Here is a 24,241-nt window from a genome sequence, read left to right as displayed (position 1 = left end):
TCCCATACTGTTCTTCAGCAGAACCTGCTCCACACGGGGCAGAAGAGGCAGTCAGCTCTCAGGCAGGGAGCCCTGTCTCAGAGTTTATGTAGTGAGAGGCAGCACGTCTCAGGACCCATAGGAGCAGAGTAAGTGGCGCCCATCACCAGCTCAGGGGCATCCCAGAAACAAAGCTGTGCCCTTACCTCATAGTTCATAGGCTGTCCCAGTTTCCAGCACAGCTGCTACTAGAGAAAGGTGGGGGCAGCAGCAGCGTTACGTGCTGTCTTCCCACATTCACACTCCCACCTTCTGTAATCATAGAAGCAGGACTGATTCTGCCAGTGGCTGCAACCACAGCCACCACCCTACTCCCCTCCAGCCAGAGGATCCCATCCCACCCTGTCCCTGTACCACAGGGGGCACAGCCAGGTGTGCACTACTCTGCGCCTCAGAGGGGCTCACGCTGTCTCCCTTCGGGGAGTGAGATCAACAATTCCCCTCCCCTTCCTGTTTAATGGGAAACCTCCAGTCAGAATTCCCTCATCTCTAGGGCTCTACCAAATCCACAGCCATGAAAAACACATCACGGACGGTGAAATCAGGTCTTGCGTGTGCTTTTACCCCATACTATATAGATTTCACGGGGGAGACCAGCGTTTCTCAAACTGGGGGTCCTGACCCAAAAGGGAGTTGAAGGGGGTTGCAAGGTTATTTTGGGGGGTCACAATATTGCCACCCTTACTTCTGTGCTGACTTCAGAGCTGGGTGGCTAGAGAGCCAAACGCTCAGCTCTGAAGGCAGCACCCCATCAGCGGCAGCACAGAAGTAAGGGTGACAAGATCATACCAGGCCATCCTTACTTCTGCACTGCTGCTGGCGATGGCTCTGCCTTCAGAGCTGGGCTCCTGGACAGCAGCCACCGCTCTCCACCCCTGAAGGCAGCACTGCAGAAACAAGGGTAGCAGTACTGCAACCCCACCCCCTACAATAACCTTGCAACCCCCCTCCACACTTACAACACTGACATTTCAGATTTATGTAGCTGCAATCATGAAATTTACAATTTTTACAATCTTATGGCTGTGAAATTGACGGTGCATTTGGCAGAGTCCTACTTATCTCCCTCCACACACCCAAGAGTCCCCATCTCATCCCAGCTGGAGATCCAAACCCCCACACTAGCCCAGAGGCTGGGGGAGTCCCAATTGCCTGCATCACTTTATGGACACTATAGCAAATGCAGAAGGGAGATGCTCTGCACCCACGTGGCCCTGGGGTAGCTGATCACACATGTTGCAGGGAGCAACAGAGATCTGGGACCAGAGACCCAACATGGGTCTGAACCAGCCCTGCTTAGAGGAGGCTGCACAGCGTGTAGCTTTTGTCTCCCAGCCAACCAGCATGGAAAACACTTTCCACTGCCTAGTCCTGCACCTGGGGGCAGTTGGAAGAGGCCAAGGGTCCCCAGAATTGCCCCGCTTGTCTAGGAGCTCAGGGAATTTGGATGCTCTCCTAGAGTTCCTGGAAACCTGAGATTACAGGCTGCTTACTGGCTCCCTCCAGCCCCCAGCACTCTGCTCTCAGAGAGGGCATTGTTGTCCCTGGTGCTCTTTTACAGAGCTCTCTGGGGCTTGGGGACCTAGGTTTTCCTGTACATGCTTCCTAGGCCGCAGAAGACAGTCACCTGCTATTACAATATCTTCCAAAGGCTACTCAGGACCCCATCGCACAGCTGGTCCCTGCCCCAAGGATACTATAATGTAAAGACAGACAATGGGGGACACAAGAAAAGCTACACATGGTACTTTGGGCCAGATAGAGACCAAGGTACTATAAGCCCATGCTTAAGGCCCTAGCTTCTGGAGTCACGTGAAGCCATTAGAAACTCAGCAGCCATTTTAAAAATATAGGGCTCTAGCCCTCACAGTTGGGAGAGGAGCATGAAAATGGGACTCAAAAATAACCCACCTTGTGACATTTGCCTGAAGGAGCGCCCAAACCAACAGCCCTGAGAGGGGCAAACTGCCCCCACACAGCTCACCGGGGAGAGCTTCCCAGGCCCAGTGCTCAGTCAGGGCCCCACTGACACTGCCCAAGAGACTATTGTGTGCAGCAGGAGGTCAACAGTACCAAAAGCCCAGCCTACCCACACAGGTTGCCCCAACAGCTAGGAAGAGTTGGGGGCAGCAACACCCCACTAGCTTAAGAGAGGGAAGGGCCCCTGCTGCTCCCAAGGGTGGGGGACTATGACATTGCTCCCTAGGAGGGAGACCACCAGACACTCCAAGGCAGAGCACTCCTCCCCACCCACAAGCTGCAGGGTAGGGAAGCTTGCAGTCCTGGCCCAGCACTAATAGAAGCAGGGAGATTGCTCTAGGCCTGGGCTGTGCCCAGAGTTCAGCTTCTAGCAACAGCCTGCAAACAGACTGCTTCAGCCCAGCCCAGCAGCCTACCAAAACACCCACTGGCATCAGTGAAACCTTCCATGCCAAGGCCAGCTAGAGCCAGGGACTAGGAACCCATACCTGATCATCTCCTAGGGAGCAAGGCTATTCAGTTGCCTGGGCAGGGGTGGGGGAAGTCACATAGCCCAACCTCTCCCTTTTATATTCCCTCCTAATGGCCGATCATCTCCAGCTGGGCTCCATCCCAGCTGCTCCCCTGCCTGGGGCAGGGAGAAGATTTTAACCCTTTCCCCGCAAGAAGAGCGGGTGACCTGTGCAGCCTTGCCTCTGCACTAGGGTGTTTGTGTTCGTTTCCACGGGGAATGGTGCAGGATGAGAGAATTCCCTGGATCACGGAGCCTTATGCGGCAGATTCAGGTGGGATTGTAGTGCAGGTAGGCAGCCCCGCTCTAACGTTAAGGGACTTGAACACAGGTTAGCAACCAGCGTGCGTACCCAGGCTCCCCGGTGGGTGGGTGGGTACAGAGGCAGCGAGCCCACCCTGCCACATCTTCGCTGCTTTCCTATTGTTCCCCTGCTAGCTAGCTCAAGACTAGCAGTGCCCACCCGAGCTGCAATCCCACCTCCAGTTCCAGTGTCGACATAGCCTCAGTGGTGAGGCTTTCTCCCAGCCTTGCCCCTGGATCCCCATCATGGTGTGATCCCGCTGCCTCTCACCGTTACACATCCTGGCGGCTGCAAGGCCCAGAATGGAGCTGAGACAGCCCAGCCTCCCGCGCCCTACGGCTAACCTCGAGGGGCTCTGTGCAATTATTGAGCTCTGCCAGGCAGCCCCAGCCCTCAGGGGGCTGCCTGTGGTTTCGTACTCTGGGGTTATAATTTCTTCGACAGAGCTGTGTTTTCGAAACGGCCAAATCTCTGAGCACTAGGCTTGTTACAGGAGACCAGGGCGGGGGAAACTCTGGGAAGTTGGCATGAAGGCACTGAGGATGGGCTGGAAAAGATCAAACAACAGAATAATGATCTCTATCTCCCCCTGCCCCCACCCACTCCCCATGCATCTCCTGGCCTCTCCCACCAGCCCCTGAGTACCGCTGGTGTTACCTCCTAATGCTGGGGCCATTTTATTGAGCTGATCCTCTTGTATGCTACTAATAATTTACTCTGAATTTAGCCCTGTTTTCTGTTGGCAAATTCTCCACTGCCAGATTTTGACTTATTACTGTTCCAAAGGATTTGCTGGTTGCACCGTACAATGGTCAACTAAGTCACATGCTATGGTTTCTGTACCCTAATTGCATGGCATACACTTTAGTTATATATTTAAGGGCGGCCGGGGGGGGGATTCCATAGCCTGTTTTGTAATTTATCCTTGAATGTTTGTAACTCTTCAGGTGCCCTATGAGCCAAGTGAGAAAAAGAGGGTTTTTTTTCAAAATGTGACGGGTTCGGTCACAGAGACCCCCTTGGGACTGTCACCTGATGTGCTGAAACTACCTCTGAGCCCGTTTTCCCTGCCAGCTTGGGCCTCCAGACCCTGTCTTGTTGAGCCAGACACCCTAGCCTGCTGCAACACATGCCCCCAAAGCTATTTGCTCCCCCAGGTATTAATCACTTACTCTGGGTCAATTAATAAGCAAAAAGTGATTTTATTAAGTATAAAAAGTAGGATTTAAATGATTCCAAGTAATAACAGACAGAACAAAGTAAGTTACCAAGCAAAATAAAACAAAACACGCAAGTCTAAGCCTAATATATTAAGAAACGGATTACAGGTAAATCTCACACAGGTTAAATATCGGCGCAGGAAAAAAAAAAAAAATGGAGCTCCACGCCCCACCTCCCCCAACCCCAGCTTGCCTCCGCTCCGTCTCCACCTCCCCCCTCACTCCAGCGGGAAAAAAAAAACAAAAAACGGCTGCTGGAGCTCCACGCCCTGCCCCCCCCACCAGCTTGCCTCCGCGCTGTCTCCACCTCCCCCCTCCCTCCAGCGCTTGCGCCACCATACAGCTGATCAGTGCAAGCCAGGGAGGGATGGGGGAGGAGGAAGACTGCAGTGTGCTTGGGGAAGAGGCAGGGCCAGGGCGGGGATTTGGGGAGGGATCCAATGGGGCAGTGAGGGGGCGGGGATTTGGGAAGGGATCCAATGGGGGAAGAAGGGGGCGGAGTCTGGGCAGGGGGGGCGCAAGCCCGTGCGCCGGCCTGGAGTGGAGGTAAAATATCGGGACAATTCGCGTCCCGACCGAAGGTAGGTCGGGACGTGGGAGAAATAAGCAATATCGGGACAGTCCCGATAAAATCGGGACGTCTGGTCATCCTACCCTCAGAGATGTTCCAATAAGCTTCTTTCACAGATTAGACTCCTTCCTAGTCTGGGCCCAATCCTTTCCCCGGTACAGTCCTTGTTAGTTCCAGCAGCCATCTTAGGTGTTAACAGGGGCTTTCTCATGGCTGCCCCTTATTATCTTGCTCCACATCCTTTTATTTCTTTGGGACAAGGCAGGAATCCTTTGTCTCTCTGGGTACCCACATCTCCTTCTAAATGGGAAAGCACCAGGTTAAGATGGATTCCAGTATCAGGTGACATGGTCACATGTCACTGTAAGACCTCACTCTTCATTATCCAGGGTTTGGCCTACACATACACAGGAAGGCTTGCTGGTTAACAGAGCCATTTACAGTTCATTGATTCTGACGCACCCTTAATGGCTTCCACTTAATATGGTTACATCAGTAACACGAGTTTATATCTTATTCTCCTAACTCCAGACACAGAAATAATACATGCAAATAAATGGAATGAACACACTCAGTAGATTATAAGCTTTGTAATGATACCTTACAAGAGACCTTTTGCATAAAGCATATTCTAGTTACATCATATTCACACTCATAAGCATATTTCCATAAAATATACAGAGTGCTGCTACGTCACAGAGGACCCATAGCCGGCTTTGTGATTTATCCTTGAATGTTTGTAACTCTTCAGGTCCCCTATGAGCCGAGTAAGAAAAATAGGGTGTTTTTTCAAAATGGCAAAGAACAGTATTTAATATGTCCCCTGTGCCACATTACATTTCATCCCTACATCTCACCACACTTTGAAAAGAAAGGGCAGCGAGTGAGATTTTCAGAAATGCCCAAGTCACTTGGGGACTTTTGAAAACCTTGCCCAGTATCCTTAGCAAAAAGGAGCATTGCAACACTTGTAGACGTACCCAAGCTCACTTTACTCTAGCTAGCTACAAATAGGAGTGAAGCCGCAGCAGCACAGATCAGCACAGAGTAGCTGCACAGGTAGTTACCCAGGGTCCTGGGTGGATTTGTACGGCATGAGTTGAAACCTGTGCGGCCTCCAACGTCACTACTTCTGTGCTGGCCCTGCTTCCGGATACTCTTGTAGGGGGTGGATTGGGAGTGTGTCCAGGGTGTGGCTGGAATGCATTAGCACTATTCTCTGCTTCCCAAGGCCCACAGGGGCCATGGAAAGCAGAGTATAAATTAGAGCAGCCCCAAGTCTGCTCTATCTTACACTGGGGGAATGCAAGGACCCTGCATAGCCCTAGAATACGGGGAATGCAAAATTGGCTTTAAAGCACCTCTCACTCTGTCCCTGCTCCAAGGCAGGGATGGGATAGCTGAAAATCAGGCACCTGGTGTGGGGATAGGGATAGGATAATAGATGGAAATTCCTGCATAGAAGAATAATAGGAGGTATGGAGCCGCTAGGCAGTACTCCAAGCAGGCAGGAGCTCCAAACCACTGGCAACGAGGAGACGTGGAGATCAGGAGTGATGGAAGTCCACGGAACATTTTATCTCTGGTCCCCGTCCAATCCAGATTCATAGTGATGGCATTTTATTACTGTCCAACGACGGTTTTGGTGGCTTGTGTAATCCACGTTAATACCAATGTGACTCTCTGTCCCCCTCTAGTGGTTGGAGGTTTGTGTGTCTGCTACTTGCCTCTATGTTAGACAGAAAACGAAATGTCTTGGAAAATAAGTGCCTATGAAAGATTCTGATGATGCGTTGGACAGACGTCTTCCCCAGCACAAATAGCTGAGAAGCTGCCAACCGGCAACTCATTGGCACCAGAATCAGAAGGAAGCGCTGGCCAGATGTGAGGCCCGTACGCTGGATGCCACCACACGGCTTCCAACATGAAGCTGTCACGTGCAAACCAACAGGTGTGAGGAAACCAGGGCGTCCGAGAGCAACCTTAAGAGCCCTTAGCAGGGAGAGGAGAATAGTGACTCTCAGCCCCATAGAGCAGATGGGAACAGCAGCGCACAACAGAGAGGGATGGAAGAGATAGGTTCCCACCCTGTGCACCAGCATTGGCATGGGAAGACTCCACTGCCTCTATGCTAATGCAGTTGGGCCTGTTAGCGGTATAGGCCGTGGGTTCAATTCCCACTCGCGAGGTTGTTACGTTAACTGATTTTCTTGTGGACGAGTGTCCATATCACAACGGGCACCTCACGGTGGTCACAGTCTTTGGCAGCAGCTTCAGCAGAGAGCTTAAAGCCTGCATACCGCTGCACACACACACTTCTGAGTCCTGGGGGTCTCTACAGGGCAGGCTTGGAGGTAAACAAGGAATAGTGAGACCCCCATTAATTCAGATTCCACAAATGTAATCCTGTAGTCGGCTTAGCTTGCAAAGGCCTTGCCCTCAGTGGCATCTTGGCATAGGTAATACGATAACTTTTGAACACCGCATCTGATCAATTCCAAAATTTCAGGGTATGGTCTAGGCATCAGTGGCCAGAACCCTACTGAATTTGGGGGAAATTGGAAAACCAAAAGGGGGGAAATGGGGATCAGAGGGAGCCCCTGCCAGCTGATTAGCAGAGCTACAGCTTCAAGCACCTCCGCAATTATCTGTAGATCAAACAGCGAGGTGATGGCACCAATTAACACGTCCAGGCATAACAATACCTCTGTATCTCATCTCTGCTTATCCTCCCAATGGAGTTTAACATGCTGACATGCTACTTATCTCCCAGACAGAAAGAGCTGGGGGCGGGGAATGCGGGGATGCAGGGAATGGGGCATGCACACAGCCCCTGGCATGAAGGGGAAAATGGGGGACCTGAGTGTGGAGGAAGTGGGGAATGGAGCGCACAGAACCCCTGGTGGGGGGAATTGGGGGACAGTGGTATGGGGGGAAGGGGCCTCACAGAGTCATAGAATCATAGACTACCAGGGTTGGAAGGGACCTCAGGAGGTCATCTAGTCCAACCCCCTGCTCAAAGCAGGACCAATCCCCAACTAAATCATCCCAGCCAGGGCTTTGTCAAGCTGGGCCTTAAAATCCTCTAAGGAAGGAGATTCCACCACCTCTCTAGGTAACCCATTCCAGTGCTTCACCACCCTCCTAGCAGGGCCGCCCAGAGGGGGGACAAGTGGGGCAATTTGCCCTGGGCCCCGCAGGGGCCCCCACGAGAGTTTTCAGGGGCCCCCACGAGAGTTTTCGGTGGGTCTTCGGCGACAGGTCCTTCAGTGTGTGTGAAGGACCTGCTGCCGAAGACCCGGCGCTTCTTCTGCTCCGGGCGGCAATTCAGCGGCGTGGGTCCTTCCACTGCGGGTCTTCGGCGGCAGTTCAGCGGCGGGTCCTTCACTCGCTCCGGGACCTGCCACCAAAGTGCCCCGAAGAACCGCAGCGGAAGGACCCCCGCCGCCGAAGACCTCAGGCCCCCTAAATCCTCTGGGCGGCCGTGCCTCCTAGTGAAAAAATGTTTCCTACTATCTAACTGAAACCTCCCCCACTGCAATTTGAGACCATTGCTCCTTGTTCTGTCCCTAGCATGGTAGAGAAGGGGGAACTGAGGTTGCACACAAAGCCCCAGGCACGGGAGAAATGGGGGGCCCTGGTGTGGAGGAAGTGGGGAATGGAGCGCACAGAACCCCTGGTGGACACTGGCATGTGGGGAAGGGGCCACACAGAGTCCCTAGCATGGTAAAGAAGGGGAAACTGAGGTTGCACACAAAGCCCCAGGCATGGGGGAAATGGGGGGCCCTGGTAAGGGGGGGGAGGGGAACCCCTGGCATGGGGGGAGATTGGGGCATTGTAGGGAGTCCCTGCAATGGAGGAGGTGGGAGGATGGTGCCCAGGGAGCATGTGGGGGGAATGGAAGGGTGCCAGCTGCCAGGAGACCTGGTAGGTGCACTAAGCATGGCCTGTGCCCACTACAAAGTGGATGACCCCTAGTACTGCTCCCGTCCCTCACCCCGTCTGCTCCATCTGCCCGGATGGGGCTCCATGAGAGTCCAGTCCCTGGCGCACACACCCCGCGCCCCACCCCCCCAGCACCCGATGAAGTTAAAGCACAGCCTGTGGCTTCCCTCTTGTTGCCTGGGCCGAGCCAGCTGGCGTGATGCGAGGTAATGAGCCGGGGAAGCCAGCCGCTGATGTCTATCTAGCACAAACGCACCCACGGATATTAAACTCTGGCCAGGACAAAAGACCAATACAGGTTCCATTTACAAAGCTTTGCTTCCTTTATCGCCCGTGCCCCTGGCTGTAATGAGTTTAATTTTTTACTGGAAGAGCACAGGGATTGGCGCTGTCAGAGGCTACAGCCCTCTGTGTTTTCCCAGGGCCGAGAGGCTGCTGGATGCAGGCTTGGGAACAACGGAGCTCAGTGGAGCTGCAGAACGGGGGATTACGCAGGGAGAGAGCGAAGGGGCTGGCAGATGCAGAGCTGAGACTAGTGGAGGGGCTGAGAGCACCCCAGAGCTCAGCGTGTTCCCAGGGCAGGGACAGCATGGGCTTGCTTAGGGGAAAGGCGGTTTGGACAGTGCTCAGGACTGGGCCAGGGAGCCCCCAGGACTGGGCCAGGGAGAAGGGAGGGACTGACAGCAGTGGAGACCCCTGGGATGGGGGCCGAAAGTGCTGGAGAATGAGTCCCCTGCAATGTCCTGGGCCCTGGAGGGTGTCGGTGGAAGCCGAGCAGCAGCAAACAAAACCTGCCATGTCTCTTCTCTGGTGTCTGCCATCCTCTTTTATCTGATAAGGCCCAGCCCTTCGGGCAAGCCAGTTTTTACCTACAAGAAAGCAAGAGCAGCTCGGACACTAATACAAATAAATAACCAGGAGCGTATTCCAACCACCACCACCAGAGGCTGGGTAGGCCGGGCACTGGAGGAGGAGTGAGGACACCTGGGTTCTATTCCACTGCCGTGCTGCGTGACTTTCCGCAAGCCACGTCCCCGCCTAATGCCTCAGTTTCCCCATTCATAAAGGATACCCTGAGGGTCTGTCTACATCACAGCTGGTACAGCAGCACAGCTATGGTACTGTTGGGCCATAGCGGAGATGCTTCCTGTATCAACGGAAGGGGTTTTTCCATCAATGCCGTTAATCCCTCTCTCCGAGAGGTGACAGATACGTTGTCAGAAGAATTCTCCCGGCAACCTAGCCGTGCGCTAGGGCAACCTAACTACAGCGCACGGGGCGTGACATTTTCCACAGCTCTGAGCGTCGTAGCTGGGTCGATCTCATCTCTATGTGTAGACCAGGCCTTAGACACGAGACACCTCGGTTCTCTTTGTGTCTCTGCCACTGCGTTGCTGGGGGACCTCGGCCAAGTCACATCACCTCCCTGGGATGGGTAAAGATCCGGAAAATGATGCTTAGCTCCTTTGCAATCTAGGGATGGAAAGAGCTAGGTATTATCATCACCAGGGGAGCACAGAGGGGTGGCTTCTGTGCAGATGGGGGCTAGGATACACCTCCTCGCCACCCCCTCCCCCCCAAGATTATTTTGCTTCTGATGGTTGCAGTGCTGCTGATAAATCCTGAAATTAACCAGGACTCTCCTGGGATATTTATATCTACCAGACACTTGTGTGAGACAAACGCAGAGATAACGGCATTACCTCCAGAGCCTAGGGCGGCTGGGAGCTGGGGAGGCTGGGGGCTGGCTTAAGTCTTGTTTTCTGTCTTCATCCAGTGCCTTGGGGATCCGGTCAGACTCTCCACCCTGCCTGTCTCCCCAGGTCAGCCCCCAAAGAAAGACATGGGTTCACCAGAACATCGGCACTGAAATCAGGCCTGAAATCCTAATCTAACCTCCAAGTTCCTCCCCAAAATACCCCATCCCCAGAAATAAGTGGATTGTGTAGAGAGAGGCCATAAATCATGCCCAGGGCTCAGTTACTATTGTTTTATAGAGACTGCTTGGCAAGGCGGATAATGAATGCTCTAGATTCACCACTACCAGACGCTTTTCATGGATCTTTCCTATTCTATCACCTCCCAAAAAGGGTTAGGACCCCCCCCCCACAATGAATGCCCCAACTTCCTGTCCTCTCAACAACACACAGGAGGCCTGCTGCAAAGAAACTCACCGCCATCCTGGTAACATCCATCCAAGGATCTAGTAGCAACAGAAGGACCCTCCTTCACTTCAGCGGGCACTGGGTCAGGCCCCCTTAGCATTGCCAGGCAGGGGCTGCTGCCCCATAGCCCAGTGTGGTGCAGTGGTTAAAATGGGCAACTGGGGGTCATGGGGGTCTCCTGGCTCTGCTACTGACTTGCTGCGTGACCTTGGGTGCCTCACTTTGCCTGTCTAGAAAAGGGGGAAAGGTCAAGGGACATGCCTCAGATCACAGCGCGAGCAGGGGCAGAACAGGTAATATAGCCAAGGAATCCTGTCCCCTGCCTGACCATTAGAACACACCCCTCCCCAGTGATGAGACGGGAACCCCAGAGTCCTGACTCCCAGTCCTTTGCTTTAACCACTAGACCACACTCCTTCCCAGAAGCAGCCTTAGAAACACAAGAAGAAGCCCTGACTTCCAGTCGCTTAGTCCCTCCAAGAGCCGGGAATAGAACCCAGGAGTCCTGCTCTACCCATCAGATCAAAATGAAGCCACTCGAAATCTAGTGATTTAGACAGGCACATCTTTCGTGAAAGGTGAGGGACAGAGACTTTAACTCCTGGTGTCTGCACGAGTTGCCCGCTGGAAGAAAATGATTGCCCAGCAAAAGAGAAGAGAGGCCGGGGCTGGGGAGGGTCGGTGATGGGGGACGGAGAGACACGTGTCCTTAAGGAGGTAGACAGTGTGTGACAAGGATTGTCTTGTCTCATTTTTTATCCCCCAGCTTGTTCTGGGCCCCGGCAGCCACCTCGGCTTGTATACAGAGATCTCTGCACTTAGCTGACACGTAATAACCTCTCTAGAGCCATCTTCCTCCTGCACTGACAGCTGTGGAGTGATGGGACCCCAGACCCTGGGGAGGGCTGGATAGACCACGGACCCTGCCCGGCTGCCATCCGAAGCTGGGCGTGCGTGGGAAACCGCGTTGGAGGCTGTAGACTGTGATGAGCCCGCCGAGAGATGAAAGCTGCTGATCCTCCAGAGAAGGCTCCCTGGTTAATTTCCCCTAATTATGTCTGACATTTTCCCATCACTTTGTGAATTTGATTGTACGCGAGAGAGCAAATGCAAGCCCTGCACCAGGATCCCGCCAGGGCTGGGCTCGTTCTGATCTCGCTCACAGCGGCTTTACACCAGTAACTGCATTGACTTCACTGGGATTTACACCAGTCGGAGTCAGATCAGAATCAGGCCCATGGGCTTCAGGTGGAATCAGACCTGATTTACACCAGTGTGAGATCAGAATCTGGCCCCCTGCAAACTACAGAGAAAGAGAGACGCTTAGAAGGAGAGAGAGAGGAACTGATCAAAGGTACAACGAACAAAGTGGCTCAGAAGGGGGCCAAGAGGAATCAGAGCTTCTTTGTCACCTCTGAAAAGCATCCAATACCTTTTTCTCCCATCCTTTTCCTACCTCACAGTCCAGTGAAACAGCTATTGCAATAAATCCAAGATCACCAAGCAGCTTATGCCAGCATTTTAATACTACTACTAATAATTAATTATTACCACCATAGTGCAGGGGTGGGCAAACTTTTTGGCCCGAGGGCCACATCGGGGTTGTGCATGGAGGGCTGGGTAGGGAAGACTGTGCCTCCCCAAACAGTCTGGCCTCTGCCCCCTCCCACTTTCCGCCCCCTGACTGCCCCCTCAGAACCTCTGAGCCATCGAACTCCCTGTCCCCTGACCGCCCCGTCCCAGGATCCCCACTGCCTATCCAACCCTCTGCTCCCTGTCCCCTGACTGCCCCGACCCCTATCCACACCCCCACCCCCTGACAGCCCCCCCGGGACTCCCACCCCCATCCAACCGCCCTTTGCTACTCATCCCCTGACCACCCCCTCCCAGAACCTCCCACCCCTAACTGCCCCCCAGGATCCCACCCCCTTATCCAGCCTCTCTGCTCCCTGTCCCGATGCCCTCCCAACCCCTATCCACATCCCTGCCCCCTGACAGGCCCCCCGGGACTCCCATTCCCAACCCTCCCTGTTCTCCATCCCCTGACCACCCCCCCAGAACCTCTGCCCCATCCAACCACCCCCCTCCTCCCTGACTGCCCCCCAGGACCCCATATCCCTTACCCAACCCCCCCCCCCGCTCTCCGCCCCCTTACCAGCAGCAGGAGCTCGCAGCTGTGACACCCGGCCAGAGCCAGCTGCGCTCCCCACGCTGCCCGACGTGGGCCAGAGCGTGGCTCACACGGCGGAATGGCTGTGGGGGTGGGGGGACTGCAGAGGAGGGGCTGGGGACTAGGCTCCCCGGTCGGGAGCTCAGGGACCAGGCAGGACGGTCCCGCGGGCCGGATGTGGCCCGCGGGCCATAGTTTGCCCACGTCTGCCATAGTGCCTTGGAGTCGCAGTCATGGCCCGGGACACCTCTGTGCTAGGCGCTGTACAAACACAGAACAAAAAATAGTCCCTGCCACCAAATGCTGACAGTCTCTCAGACAAGAGACTACAGATGGATACTGTCAGACCAATGAGGGAGAGCAAGGAAACGAAGGGGCCACTGATCTAGGGTCAATACACAATTGTAACGGTACACCCAGCACAGAGGTAAATAGCTCTGGAGCGGAGTCACTTCCATTTGGGATTTTGCCCCCCACTATGGGATACATTGTTGGCCCTTTCTCACAAAGGGATTCACCAAAAGTGGGTGTAGATTAGGAATCAGAGCAAACTCTTCCCGGGGAGGACCAATGCTGCAGTAGGTTTGGAAAAACAGTAAAGGGTATACTCTCCCCGAGCTCCGCCCACAATCCAAGCTCCTCCCCCTTTGATTCCCAAAACGAGACAGCACTCACAGTACAGTCTGCAGATCTGCATAGAATGCTTCTCTCCTGTTTCTTGTGGGCTGTCATCAAAAGCGTATACGGGCGTCAATAGGTTCCAGAGCCAACATCCTGTTGCTTTGAATGGGAGCAGGCCACAGCGCTCAGAACCATTATTTCATGCTGTCTGCAGGCTCAGGCTGGTGCCACTGCACATTTGAAGGGTTTCTTTGTGATCAGAATTGCTAGAGACTTATTGCTTTAATTAAAAGCTCAAATTCTGGAGCGCTAGGTAGCAGTCTCCAGGGTAAATTCGAGGCTGGTGTCTCACTTGCATGGTGATTGCCAGTGGCAAAAATTGCTGCTTCTGATGGAAGAAATTGCATCTGTCTTGTGTTTCTGCACAAGATAAATACATGTCCCTGGTGCTGCTCTCTCTCCCCTCTTATCCCTCCTTGGGCAACCTGGAGCAAATGAAAACCAACCAGGCTCTCCAATCAGAGTCCCCGGTCTGCACAGGACTAGGGGGCAGAAACAAGGGGCAAGAAGCAAGATGAAACAGACACAGTGGGGCATTTGGCCCCCATCCCTTTGCGCAGAGAGTTCTCATTGACTTCCAGGGGAATTCCATGCCTGGATCAATTGCAGGATATAATCTAATGAAAAGGGAGAGTGAGCGTGCGAGAGAGAGAGAATGGATGAGCAATAGGTGGGGATGGGGGGAAAACGATGGGGGGAAAGAGAGAGAGAGGACGCTTCCAGTGCAAACAGGGGGCTTTTACTGACGGATTAATAGGTTGTCATGACAACAGATGTACCTTTTAGAGTAATTATTCGTGAATAACCGAACAACAATGAGAGAGACAAGGCCAACAAGACATTTTTTTTTGTTGGTTTTTTTTTGTTCACAGCTAAAACTCTCTCTGGCTGGTTTAGGAGAAGCAGGGAGCAAATGCAACAATTGAAATGCAACCGCACGTGCTGTGTGTCACCCGCGCTGAGATGCACCTGTGTGAAACTGGCCCCCATGGGGTGTATCGGAGCCAGATTGCTGACTTTCAAGACATTCTAACAAGGTTTTACTCCTGTTAGCCCTGCAGAGCCAACACAGCCGGATGCCTTATTCCAGCTCATGCATCGCAACAGAATCATCCCCTAAAGGCCTGATCCAAAAGCCACCAAAGTCAGTAGGCGTTTTTCCATCGCCTTTTGTGGGCTTTGGCTCATTCTGACAGCAGAGCCTTTGTTGCTGGCTGAGGGAGAGACGGTAAGACAGCTTAACTCATAGCCGAGGCTGTGGGGCGAAAAAGCATGGCTTTATTTGTAAACTGAGCAAACCTGAGCTGCGGTAATCCATTGACAGGTGATCAGCATGGAGCCCCACCCAGCCATTTTTACAGGGTGACAACGTGGCATTTTGCGAGCTACGGTTTGATTCAGCAGCTACAATGAGAATCCGGGGAGATCTCGGTTTTCTGGTGACCCGATCGTCACCAGAACATGTGGCCCTGTTCTCCCACGACAGGACATATCGCTAACTACACATGTATAACTGTTCTTCAGACCAGTGGCTGGAAGAGCGGCAGTGCCCCTGACCGCACACTGGCCAAAGATCCCTGAACAATGGCTAGAGACTCCATTAAGGGCCTTGGGGACTTCACTCTTGCCATCGATTTCATGTCGGAAGGTCGCCCAGATACTCCGGTGATGGCGGCAGGATAAAACCCTAAGGCTTGGTCTGTCCTTAAAAGTTATATTGGCAGTGTTGCCAACTTTCATGTTTTGTCATAAGTCTCCTGATAATTATTGTTTTCCTTAAAACCACAGCTCCGCAGCTCCTGGAGTCAAGCGGATATGGGATGCTTTCAGCCTTCATTCTTAAAGAAAAAGTAAATTTCTGGCCCATGCGGCTGTGGAGAAAGCTTCAAAATGTGACCCCAGTGGCTCAAAAAGCAGAAAGCAAATAAAAATCTATTATTTTTGATATAAGTTCCTGATGTTAAAGCCAATCTCATGATTTCTGGTGAGCCTGACTCCTGGTTTTTGGAACATTTGGAGTGGGCAATACTGGATTGGTACAACTGAGTCAACACAGGCTCAGCCTCTGTCATGTAGACATAGCCTAAAATAGATGTTGCTGGGGGTTGGATTTGATCTCCTTTAAACTGTTGTGACTTCCACCCTTCATTTAAGATGCCTGTCCGAGACAGCTAAGCAGCCCCATCTAAGACAAAAGGGGAATGCGAGCCCCATAAAGAAGCTGATCAAGGTTTCCTGGGGCCCTGAGCGGGAGCAAGTGAGGGGCCCCCCATGCCAGACTTGTGGCCCTGCCCCATTCCTTCTGCCTGCACCCCCACCCGCTCACTTCTTTCCGCCCCCCTTCACGTCTATACGACAGCTGCACAGCTCCTGCACTGCAGCTGCGTCACTGTGGCACCATTGCATGGACGGGAGGGGTTTCTCTGTCGATACAGTTACTCCACCCCTCCGAGAGCTGGTAGCTAGGTTGACAGAAGAATTCTTCTGTCGTCCTAACCAGATCGGCACCAGGAGTCGACCTCACGACATCGCGCAGGAGGTGAGATTTTTCACAGCCCTGAGTGATGGAGCTAGGTCGAGCTAATTTTTCAGTGTAGACCAGGCCTAGAAAGAGCGTTTGGGGAGAGCTGGCTGAAAGAGTTTCTGGTTCGTTAGTTGTTTCCTGTTGTTTAGATCCTCCTGAGTTCAGGGAAACAGGCAGGACCTTGTCCGGACTCAGTAAATACACCAGACTGCATCAAAGATACCAGACTCCATCGTCAATATCTCCTCCCCGCCCCCATCTGGAACAACCCAAAAAGCCCCGCATTTTGACTAATCACTCGGGTTAACAATATGTCACTCCTGATAGTGTTATCACTAGTCAGAGAGAGCTAAAGAAAGACAAGAGATGAGATATAGAGATAAACAGGGTGGGGAGAGTAAGGGTACTTCTATACTTACCCGCTGGTTCGGCGGCAAGCAATTGATCTTCTGGGATCGATTTACCGCGTCTTGTCTAGACGCGATAAATCGATCCCGGAAGTGCTCGCCGTCCACGCCGGTACTCCTGCACCGCGAGAGGAGTACGCGCAGTCGACGGGGGAGCCTGCCTGCCACGTGTGGACCCGCGGTAAGTACCTTGTATTTCGAACTAAGATACTTCGACTTCAGCTACGTTATTCACGTAGCTGAAGTTGCGTATCTTAGTTCGAACTGGGGGGTTAGTGTGGACCAGCCCATAGAGAGGCAGAGAGCACATTACAGTTTAAGGACACACTAGGGAATTGAAACTCTCTGGCAGCAGCAGCACGCAGGCAACCTACATAAACTCTCACTGGGGCTTGGCTGAGAGCACAGGAGGACAGGCCTGTTACTAAATATCCGTGTCATGACTAGCATTGCTGTCTCCTTTCACATGCCCTCTCCCACGGATGCAGTAACCCCGGCCGGAGCAGTGTCCCAGCGAGGAGGATATAGTGCAGCAGGCAGGACTCGGTGTGTTTCCGAGCGGAAGGCCATCAGAATTCTGCCCTCTCCAAACACACATGTGCTTAGGAGCAGCTGAGCACAGAGGGGTCCCGGGAGGTGGAGCAGAACCAGGACACCAGATCCGGAGCTGCAAACTCCCCAGCTGCAAACTCCCCAGCTGGGCCCTGTCTCTAGAAAGGGAAGAGTGATAGGGACACAGGGAAGGATGAGAGAGGATGCAAAAAGTTCAGTGACCCTGTGACCCACCAGAGAGGCGACTTCTTGAGCTGGGATACTTGGAGCATTTCCCAATAAACAGAGAGGCTGTAAAAGGATGACAGGCTGAGAAAGAGGAGGAGGGTGGAAGAGAGACCTGGATTGTCCCTGGGCCCAACTTTCTGCTCCCAATCAGAGCCCTGATCACTACAGTTATCACAATACCGCCCAGAGGCAGAGCTGGGCAGGAATCGGTTTTCCCGTTCCATGAGCATTTTCGAGATTTTGAAAAATTTTCCCATCCAAAATTGGGGCCAAAAGTCAAAATCTCCAACAAACAAACTGCAACTGGAAAATAAAAAAGAATTGTAGATCGGGTCAATCGGAATGTTTCATTTCAACCTTTTTGGGGAAAACTGTTTTCCCTTAAATTAATGTACCTTTCTAGACACAATCTCCAGTCGAACGGAGAAACGGAACTATTTTCGTTTTAAAAATGTCAAAAGGCCAATTTCAAAACATTCTCCCCCCTCCCCCCCCCCCCCCGCCAAAAAAAATGGGCCTTTTCAGACCCAGAAGAAGTTTGGGCAGCAATTTCCCAGCTGGCTCAGAAGTGAGGCTCCATCACGTTTCATGCTGCAAAGATGGTTTCATGCTCCAGGTGCCACATTGGGACTCAGAAGTCAGTTCAATTTCCTGCACTGCCAGACACCCTGTGTGACCGTGGGCAAATCACTTAGCCTGCCAGGCCTGAGATCCCCATCTGTAATGCCAGGCTAATAATCCTTCCTCTGCATGCCCTGGTCTTTTACTGCATCTGTGCAGCACCTAGCACATTGGAGGCATGACCATGGCTGTGGTCTCTAGTTCCTAGTGTAATAAATAGAGAGAATAATGTTTACACACCCCCACAGGGAGGCAAAGTCCCTTTTCCGGCTGGCTGATCCAGCCAGGGTTGCCTACAATAGCAGAGGATTGGACTCAGTGACCCAGGAAGTCACATCCAGTCCTCTGCTGTGCTATGCAAACTGGTACCAAGGCCAGTTCTCCAGCTCCAACTGATTTCAGTGCCAGTTATGTGACACTGATTGACTGATTCCTGATTCTCTGCTGCTGTGTGGTCCTTCACGCCTGTGCCAGGCAGATGCAAAGCACTGTCATGCTGAGCTGGTCGCCTGGGGAGCCCACTTCGCACAGATTGAAAGGATGCCACAGGGAGCAAGATGGCAGAGAATCCAGCCCCAGCTCTCTGAGCTGGAGCCATTCCAGCGCTCACTGCCTAACCAGAGTCAGGTCCAGTCCCAGCTGCATGGTAAAAATTGATCCCCCCTGCTGTGCAGTCGATTACAAGTGACTCTGACCTCAGTTCTGCATTCCCAACTGACCCCACTGCCGTCTGCTCTGTCTGGGTGGATTCACCTGTTGATACTGGCTCCTGATTGAAAGTTGAGGCTGCCTCTTTGACTTGCATCCATCCCAATGCCAGCCGCCCTGATGACTCCTGAGTCAAAGTCACTAGGGCTGGGCCACAATGCTCAGCTCCAAGTGCCCACAATGCTTAGAGGCGTTCAGAGCTGGCGTTTCACCATGGGGCCAAACTAATTCCCTCATTGATGTAATCTATCTATCCATCCATCTCCTACATACCCATCTGTGACGTTATTGATATAATCTGGGACCATATAGAACATGGTTGCAAACAAAGTCCTGTAGTGGCACCAAATCCTGTATAAAAGGGGTCAAATGAGGTGTCTAAGACAAGATTATGGTTTGCTGGTTATAATTATGCTGTCTATATGTGTGTATCAATGTTGTAGTTGAAGTTATAAATATTGGCTCTAAATTGTCTGTATTTCAAACTTATGCTATGCTTCTGGGATACATCCCAGACAAGTTGGTGTTAGCTCTGCCTAGCCTGCTTGGTGGCCCATTAAGGACCATCAGTTATACAATTGACCCATGGAGAGAAGCCAGATATGCCTTGCAACTCAGCAAAGTATGCAGGGACTGGCCCATGTGACTCCAGACTCCATTTTGCTGTAATTTTCCAGAGTAAGTACAAAGAGGTGTTCTTACACCTGGAAAGGACTATAAACGGCTAATGCCTCTCCTCCATCTTGTCTTCAATCCTGCTTCTTACCTCTGGAGGGACTTTGCTACAAACTGAAGCGCTGAACAAAGGACTGAGGACCCATCCCAGCTGGGGATGTACTCCAGAGACTTGATTTGAACTTGCAGTTTATTTCATCTGCTACAAGCCTAAACCAAGAACTTTGCCATTACTGTATGTAATTGATTCCATTTAACCAGTTCTAGCTCTCATCTATATCTTTTTCCTTTTATGAATAAACCTTTAGATTTTAGATTCTAAAGGATTGGCAACAGCGTGATTTGTGGGTAAGATCGAATTTGTATATTGACCTGTGTCTGGGGCTTGGTCCTGTGGGATCAGGAGAACCTTTTTCCTTTTACTGGGGTATTGGTTTTCATAACCATTTGTCCCCATGATGAGTGGCACTGGTGGTGATACTGGGAAACTGGAGTGTCTAAGGAAATTGCTTGTGTGACTTGTGGTTAGCCAGTGGGGTGAGACCAAAGTCCTCTTTGGCTGGCTGGTTTGGTTTGCCTTAGAGGTGGAAAAACCCCAGCCTTGGGCTGTAACTGCCCTGTTTGAGCAATTTGTCCTAAATTGGCATTCTCAGTTGGGTCCCGCCAGAACCGCATCGTTACACCATCCATCTATCCATTCATCCCCCTAAGCACCCATTCATCCATCCATCCCCCTATGCACCCATTTCTCTAATCCAATCTATCCATCCATCCATCCCCTACACACCCATCTGTCTATCCATCCATCCCCCTACATACCCATCTGTCTATCCATCCATCCCCTACACACCCATCCATCTATCCATCCATCCATCTCCTACACACCCATCTATCTAATCCAATCTATCCATCCATCCACCTACACACCCACCTACCTATCTATTCATCCATCCCCCTTCACACCCATCTTTCTAATCTATCCATCCATCTATCCATGCCCCTACACACTCATCTATCCATCCATCCACCTACACACCCATCTACCTAGCTATCCATCCATCCATCCACCTACACACCCACCTACCTATCTATCTATCCATCCACCTACACACCCATCTACCTATCTAATCCATCTATCCCCTACACACCCATCTATCCATCCATCCATCCATCCCCTACAAACCCATCTACCTATCTACCCATCCATACACTCATCTATCCATCCATGCCCCTACATACCCATCTATCTAATCTATCCATCCAGGCCCCTACACACCCATCTGTTGTCAGTAGCTACTGGTGTGGTGCTCTGCTCTTGTTCGATGATGATAACAGTCGGCTGCGTGCGTTTTCCCTCTGTGTGCTGCCCCAGCTCTGCGCAGATAGCTGACACAGCAGACCCCGAGAGAACCCCCAAAGACCACAGACTCTAGTAAGGTACGAAGGAACCCGAGCCAGGTTTATTGTCAAACGAAGCACAGTAATAGTTTCCCGTAGACTCTACAAGACATACTACGAATTTGTGCCCCCTGGCAATGGACCAGCTCAGTCAGTGGCGGGACTTTCCACTGCCCCCTAGGGCAGACAAAGATGTGCTCTCCGGGACGTATTTTTATACAGTTACAGGACAGATTACTCATCCCTACTGACGTATTGAGGTACAGCTCCTTGACTCATTAGGGTGCTGTCTCCCCCTTTGATCATGTTGTTTCAAACAAACAGATCTATCCATCATGCTGTCCTTTTGACCCTGTCTTTAAGATGCACCTGCCTGTTCCTTGTTATCTTTGTGGAATGTCCTCGTATCGGGATGTCCAGGTGCCATCTTGGCACAAGTTCCTCTTATTAGCACTTATGTGTGGATACACCTGCTTCTAGCAGCCCTCTTCTTGCCAACTTCTATGAGTGGGACCTGCCTCTGTCTCACGGCCCAGCTTTTGCTTCGCAATGCCTGGAAGTACTTTGGTTCAGGCTTCAGGCCTCAAACTGGGCCTTTGATACAAGGGTTTATGTTTCAGGGCCTCATCTTACTACACCATCTACCTATTTATCCATGCCCCTACACACCCATCTATCTGTCCATCCATCCCCCTACACACCCATCTATCCCTCCATCCCTCTCGCCCCCACTCCAACTATCCATCCCTCCATTCCTTTACACACCCATCTGACTATCAATCCCTCTACACACCCATCTGTCTATCCATCCATTCCCCCATGCACCCATGTATCTAATCCATTCTATCCATTCATCCCTTACACATGCATCTGTCTAGCCATCCATCCACCTACAAACCCATCTATCTATCCATCCATCCATCCCCTACAAAGCCATCTACCTATCTATCCATCCATCTATCTATCTATCCATGCTCCTACACACCCATCTACCTATCTATCCATCCATCCACCTACACATCCACCTACCTATCTAACCATCCCCCTACACACCCATCTATCCATCTGTCGTGGAAAAAGTTACCCACGCATTGATTTTAATTCACCGACTCAAGCCTGAGGCCAGTTTATTGCAATACATACCAATGCGTTGGGGTAGCAGTCCAAAAACTACTACACCCAGCAGCAGCTCGCAGGCTGCTTTATTCCGTCAAACCGCAAGCATATTAAAAATAATACATCATTTATGCGAAATAAGAGTAGGAGTCTGTTCCTTTTTCCCGGTAGCTTCCTTATTATTTACAAGAATTGGGTGCCTATTGGGTGGGGGGTTTTCTTGGTGATTTTGACATGGGTGGTACTTGGCACCAGCGGGGGTGTTGTTTTTCGTCAGGGTACATATTGTTTTCTGGGGGGGGGGGGGTGTTATTATAGGATGCCCAAAGATGATATATGATTGGCTAGTGGCAGATAGCTGACCTTTACTAGAAGCAATTTCTTCATATAAGCTGTTACTATGTTTCATCAATGAGCAGTTATCATGTTTTTCCATCAACCAGTGGTTATCATGTTGCTAAGGCCTTTCGCATGGCTTCCTTCCCCTCCCTCCTCTGGTCATGGCCCATGACCCTATTTGGCAGGGGATTGCACAGCCTAGTTTAGTTCAGGTTCTGGCCTGTACTACCTTATGTAAAGGCTGTCTGTGCAGTCAGCTTCTGTCAGAGGGCCTGAATTTGGGCCTTCAGTGTTACTTTGGTTGTCATTAAGAAGGCTACCTAGTTCTTTTCCCCCACACATCCATCCATCCCCTACAAACCCATCTACCCATCTATCCATCCATCCCCCTACACACCCATCTATCCATCCATCCATGCCCCCCCACCCTTCTATCCATCCATCCATGCCCCCCACACCCTTCTATCTATCTGTCCATCCATCCATCCCCTTATGCACCCATCTATCTATCCAGCCATCCACCTCCCCACCCCCCCCACACACCTATCTATCCATTCATCCCCATACACATCCTTCGAGCTAGCTATCAGGGTCTTGTACTGCCATCTTTGCCACTTCTTCCTTTCAAGGGTTTGGGGGTTTGATCTGTAATTTGTTTTAGATGTTATTAATTTTGTCTCTTATTTTTGGTTGGTTGGTTGGTTGGTTGGGGTTTAGTGGCAGAAGGGGGGTTAGTGCTAAGGTTTGTGGGGAAAGAGGGCATCAGTGTTCTGGTCAGGGCAGAAGTGGGTCAGTGTTAGGGTTTGGTGGTAGAAGGTGGGTCATTATTGGGGCGTATTTGGTAGAAGGTGGGTCAATGTGAGGATTTGGGATGGAAGGGAGTCAGCATTGGGACTTAGGCGCAGAAGGGGGGGGTCAGGGTTTGGTGGTAGAAGGCTAGTCAGTGGTGGGACATATTGGATAGAAGGTGGATCAATGTGGGTGGTTGGGGTGGAGGGTGGGGGGTTAGTGTTGGGGTTTAGTGGCAGAAAGAGGGGGTGTCCATGCTGTGACGGTCATTCCTACAGCAGAAAGGCTCTCTCACAGAGGAAGGGTTTGCAGCATCTCCTAAAGACACTCAGACTCTGGGTTGGCCTGACCCTTTCTGGATGCTTGTTCCGTAGCTGGATCCTCTCCACGCAGGTGCAGCTCTCCCATGCTTGCTCCTGAGCTTTGGGGTCTGCACTGTCCCAGAGGAGCGCAGCTGTTGGGCGTCAAGCTGACATCAGTGGGACGCACCTGACCTGCGGCCTCTACAATCCCCCAGTCCTCAGCGAGACAGACCTTGCACGTGCCAAGAGAACACCCTCTACCGAGGGAACCAGAGAGCAGCATCTGCTGAGCCCAGAAAGGAAATGTCAGCCTATTCCCTTTTTCAAAAAAAATTAGGGAATCCAAAGGAGCCCAATCACAGATGATGGGAGTACAAAGGAAAATAAACAAACGTGTTTATTCTGCACTTATCTGACTGGCAAACTCCTCCTCCACACCGCTCCCCTGACGACCAGCCCCCATTCCAATTTCCTGGAGCTAGGAGCAACTGAGGTTCAGCGTATTAATAGTAACAGAAATCGACAGAACAATCTACGTTAGAGAAACGCCGCTGGGAGGGGGAGACTACAACTGCCTCGTGCTGCTGCTATGGCCCCAAACGGGGCTTGGAAAGGAAAACAAACGCACTTTGGAGCATGGCTTGGACATATCATTTGAAAAGCATCCAGACCATCCTATGCCCACCCTGGGTGCAATGTCAGAATCCAGGGCTGCAGGGGAGCGGTTCTGTCATTGGACACAGAACAATAATCTAGACAGATAATGCATCTAATCTGAGAGAGAGAAAGAGAGAGAACAGCCATACAGGCTCAGTCCAATGGTCCATCTAGCCCCGTATCCTATCTTCCAACAGTGGCTGATGCTTCAGAGGGAATGAACAGAACAGGGCAATTATCGAGTGGTCCATCCCCTGTCATCCAGACCATGCTTCTGGCAGTCAGAGGTTTAAGGACACCTGCAGCATGGGGTTGCATCCACGTGAATCTTGGCTAATA

General features: G+C 51.8%; 1 protein-coding gene across 4 annotated transcripts in view; it reads right to left on the bottom strand.

Moving 5' to 3' along the window:
* The window catches only part of LOC101944347 (glycerol-3-phosphate acyltransferase 2, mitochondrial), a 124,689-nt gene extending 122,112 nt beyond the window's left edge, over positions 1–2,577 (bottom strand). For all 4 annotated transcript variants that reach the window (XM_065584388.1, XM_042859289.2, XM_065584387.1 and 1 more), the window contains exon 1: positions 2,508–2,577. The gene's annotated coding sequence lies outside the window, so the exon portion shown is untranslated. The remainder of the gene's footprint in view (positions 1–2,507) is intronic.
* Positions 2,578–24,241: the final 21,664 nt, after the last annotated feature.

This window comes from Chrysemys picta, chromosome 2, assembly GCF_011386835.1.
Source record: "Chrysemys picta bellii isolate R12L10 chromosome 2, ASM1138683v2, whole genome shotgun sequence".
NCBI lineage: Eukaryota > Metazoa > Chordata > Testudines > Emydidae > Chrysemys > Chrysemys picta.
The sequence above is the reverse complement of the archived record's forward strand: the minus strand, read 5'-3'. Positions and strand labels throughout refer to the sequence as shown.